Here is a 4,509-nt window from a genome sequence, read left to right as displayed (position 1 = left end):
TTGCAAACCTTTGTCCAGACACTTTAAGACAACTGTGACTTCTCTTAGATAAACTGATCTCTTTTTGTCGAGACAATGCCAATCGCAAATTCGTAGGGCTCCATCGACGCTGCCAGCGGAATATGTTTCGCCAAATTAAAGAAGAACTGGGAAAAATGTTGAAGAAACTGGATGACCCGCCCGTATCCTGGACAGCACTACATCCAGCGCTGCTGGAGTCTTAACTGTCGACATTGAAACAATCGTCATGAAAATATTTAATTGTTTTTCAATATACACGGTAAGAACAGAGAAGCTGAAAGACTTATACGTCGATGTCAATCATCAGACTCTGTCATTCAGAAACAAGATGGATGCCGTTAATATCCGCAGCTGAGAGCATTCTTAAGCTTCGGATTCCATTAAAACATTTTTTGACGCCGAGGACAGGCCACCTGAAATAATTTCAGATTTTTCCGCAGCCTGATCAGTGAAATTTACTTCCTGTTCCTGCAATCAAATTTGGCTCTGTTTGAAAAAAAAATGGACAGTAGTCTCGATAACTATAATGAGAAGCATATTAATCGACACTGAAAGATGTCTGAATGAAAGAAATTTGATGAAGACACAACGGGTTCCTATACCACAGCATTTGATTATTTAGAGAGGGGGCTATTTCTTTTAATAAATATGAATGACGGTTCTCATTGGATGAAGTTGTCTGAAACCCCAGATTGGGTGTCGATTGAAAACATTATTATATACCTGACTAAAAATTATGAGATGGTTTCAGGTGACAGTTGTTTTGAGAGTATATGTATCTGAAGAGCATTTTAGGACCTACGAGGACGATCGAAAACTTTCTAGCCCGAGATAGATACCGTAATGTCTCGCACAAACACCACCACCTACTTTGTGGGTATGCTAGTCAAACTTCGCGTCTCCAACTTCCTTATTTTCGCCTCTGGGATGCGTTGTATACCGTAGTGTAAGCAAAATGGCGAATTTCGAGAGAATCAAGAACCGTGCTGTGATTTAATATCTTCATTTGAGGGGAATGACCCCCAAGGAAATTGCGGAGGACACGCGGAATACATTTAAGGACAGTGCTCCATCATACGCAACAGTGAAAAACTGCGTGTCCGACTTCAACCGTGGAAGAACGAGTGTGGAAGATGCGCCAAGGATCGGAAGGCCAGGCACCGCTGCCACTGATGAAACAGCGCCTGCAGTTCACGATACGATTTTGCAGGATCGTCGAACAACATTGCAGCACGTTTAAACCGCATTTGGTATCTCCCACTGGCGTGCTCATGGCGGTGTTGTGGGTAGTTGGGAGTGCAGGAAGTTTCATGTCCGTGGGTCCCCAAAGACTGGAATGCAGATCAGAGACGGGAGCTTGTGCAGTGTTGTGAAGGAAGCGTCCGCCAATTTGAAGTGGATCAACACGGCCGCCTTGCAAGGTATGTGACAATGGACGAAACGGGGTTCACCACTTTGATCCTGAGACAAAACAACAATCAGAACAATGGATACATCCTTCATCCCCTACCCCGGGTGCAAAAATCTGCCGGTAAGGTGATCGCATCGGTCTTCTGGGATGCAGAAGGGATAATTATGGTAGATTACTTGAAAAAGGGCGTACTATCAATGCATCATACTATTGCTCCCTCCTTCGCAGTTTGAGAGAAAAGGTAAAAAAAAAGCGCGGAAAATTGACGGGCCGAGTTCTTTTGCATCAGGACAACCCACCGGCGCTCAAAGCCCACACAACACTGGAAACTCTGCGTGACTGCAGGTCCCAATTGTTACATTTTCCGCCATATTCTCCAGATTTGGCTCCGTCAGATTTTTTCCTTTCCCAAACCTAAAAAAAGACCACAAAGGACGACGATTTGACAATGGTGGTGCAGTGATCTGTGATGTGAGCGCTTGGTTGCACTCGAAATCGAAGACATTTTATTTGAATGATTTGCAATTTGAGCGTGCCCGCAAGTGTATTTGTGTACACGGGTATTATATTGAAAAATAAATTGGCATTATGAAATTTCTGCCATTCTTTAGTTGTTAGGCTAGGGGCTTTTCGATACCCCCTCGTAAGCGCGACTCGGAAGAATAGAAATCTAAACACTCCCTGGAAGAAAGGTGGATTTACTTCCTCAAGGAAACTGAAAATCCTCAACGCAAATACCAACTGCTGAAGTCATGCTAGTATTTGTTTTCTGTTCCCGCACACAACGCCACGTGGGAAGAGCGTTTTCGCTGATGGCGGCCCCGTGAATTGACGAAAGAAATCAAGTGCTGCCAGAGACTGTGGAATCAATCTGACAGTGCCAACTTAACTACAAGCTGACTTATTTTATAAACACGTTTTATGAGCACGCAAAAGGGAAAAACGACTTGTTGAAAAAGGTGAAATCTTCCTAAAAATGTGGTGTACCATCTACTTCAGTCGCAACAAGTTCCGTGTAATTGTGGTCTAAACAGAAAGTAATTATATTTAGTAAATATTTTACTTCATTTATACACCTCCATCTCAGAGTGTGCCAGAAATGTCCCAGATATCGCAACCGTACATATACCACAATACAGGGTCCATATTTCTCGCGTGATGTGCGTTGCGTTAAAAACTCCCGTGTGGCCTTAGAATTAAACCGGCCCTAAACAAGATTCAAGCACAGTTTATCAGAATCCTGGGAAAAATCGGATGCTCGTCATCTGACACAAAACAGTATGCGTTGAAAAGGCACGTTATATCGTACTAGCGATCCGGCGAGGCCTCGCACGGGTAGCGTTAAGTGCCCGCGGCCAGGCAGCGTAACTGGCGTGGTGTGTTTTGTCTGGGGCCACGAACAAAGTTCAGAGAACAACTTTGGTTAAGTGAATAGGACCACGTTTATGTACCTTACGCGATGTAAGCAGCGCACGCCAGGAAAGCTGTCTGGAGACACGAACTGCACTGGCGTCTGACGACAGTGGTGGGAGCCAGTTCTGATGTAAGTAACATGTTTACAGCCAGTGTGAATACTGTAAGCGAAACATGGGTGAATGTGTCTGTGAGCGGTAAGTGAGAAAACACACGCACGATGTAAATGCTTAGCTGGTGTTTGTGGGGCTCAGTACGCACTTCGATGCGTTGCTGAGACTCATTGACGCAATTCCTTGCCGCGGACTCTTTACGGCAGACTTCTTCGCCGTGCCACGCTTTAGAAACGTGCCGACATCTCGGTCTCATTCAAAGAAGCAGAAAGCTGAAAGTTATATGGTGCGTTGCTGGAAGAACGTGCTGTCTGTAAACAAAGCGAAATTGACACAGTCCTTTTTTGGAAAACGTTTTAGTGAAGCATAAAAAATTGAAACATCACGTATTTCGAATTCCAATGTTTTTTTCGCTAGGGAATTTTTTTTCAAACGGTTGCAGGGCAACTATTGGTTAAAAATATTCGATGCTTTCAATGTGTGAGTCTCACGTCGCAACCTCACGATGAAGTCGTTAGCTTTTCGTTAGTGGTCGCATCTATTACCACACTTAAAAGGTTGAGAAACTCGCTGTCCACTGTTTGAAGAATGTTCGGTGAATTAACAGGGCGAATTGCGAATGGTAATCTCAGGGAAGCAGCAACTAGCAGTCGGAATTGTGGTCATAGTTCAAAATGCGTCATTCAACTGTTTACGGAAGTATTTCCAAACCTTGTGTATCCTCTCAGAAGAAATTTCTGAATTCCAGTCAATAAGATCGTGCCGATGTCTTTATGATCTTTAAAAGGCCAAAATCTCTTTCTCGTCAGTGGAGAATCCCTTACCAGTCTTCCATATAATTTGAAAGTGTCCAAACAAATAACATTTCTCTCTTCATCACGCAGTGAATGCCGTTCACATCCATGTTTCACTCAAGGAAAGCAAGAAGCCTAAAGCTGAGTCATTTTCTGCGCTGCTGTGAAAATTTCTGTGTATATAAGAAATAAAACTGCATCCTATGCTGCGTCTTATTCTATGCATGATTAACCGAGAAGCACAAGGTTTTGGACTCCGCGTGTTTCTTCGCGAGAGAGTTGATCTAGAACGAGACGACGTGACGTCCCTAACCAGTCACCAAACCGTGAAAAGATGATCTCGGGTTTCTCTCTATACACTGAAGCGCCACAGAAACTGGCATAGGCATGCATATTCAAGAACAGATGTATGCAAACAGGCAGAATACGGCGCTGCGGTCGGGAAAGCCTATACAAGGCAACAAGTTGCGGCGCAGTTGTCAGATCGGTTAGTGCTGCTACTATGACAGGTCCGTGGGACACAGCATCTCCGAGATAGCGATGGTGTGGGGACTTTCCTGTACGATCATTCCATCAGTGTACCGTGAATATCAAGAACCCGGTCAAACATCAACCCTACGACATCGCTGCGGCCGGAAAAAAATCGTGCAAGAACAGGACCAACGATGACTGAACAGAATCATTCAAACCGACAGAAGTGCTACCCTTCGGCAACTTGCTGCAGATTTCAATGCTGGGCCATAAATAAATGTCAACG

The sequence above is a fragment of the Schistocerca piceifrons genome, chromosome 11, assembly GCF_021461385.2.
Source record: "Schistocerca piceifrons isolate TAMUIC-IGC-003096 chromosome 11, iqSchPice1.1, whole genome shotgun sequence".
Lineage (NCBI taxonomy): Eukaryota > Metazoa > Arthropoda > Insecta > Orthoptera > Acrididae > Schistocerca > Schistocerca piceifrons.
This window is presented reverse-complemented; position numbering follows the sequence as displayed.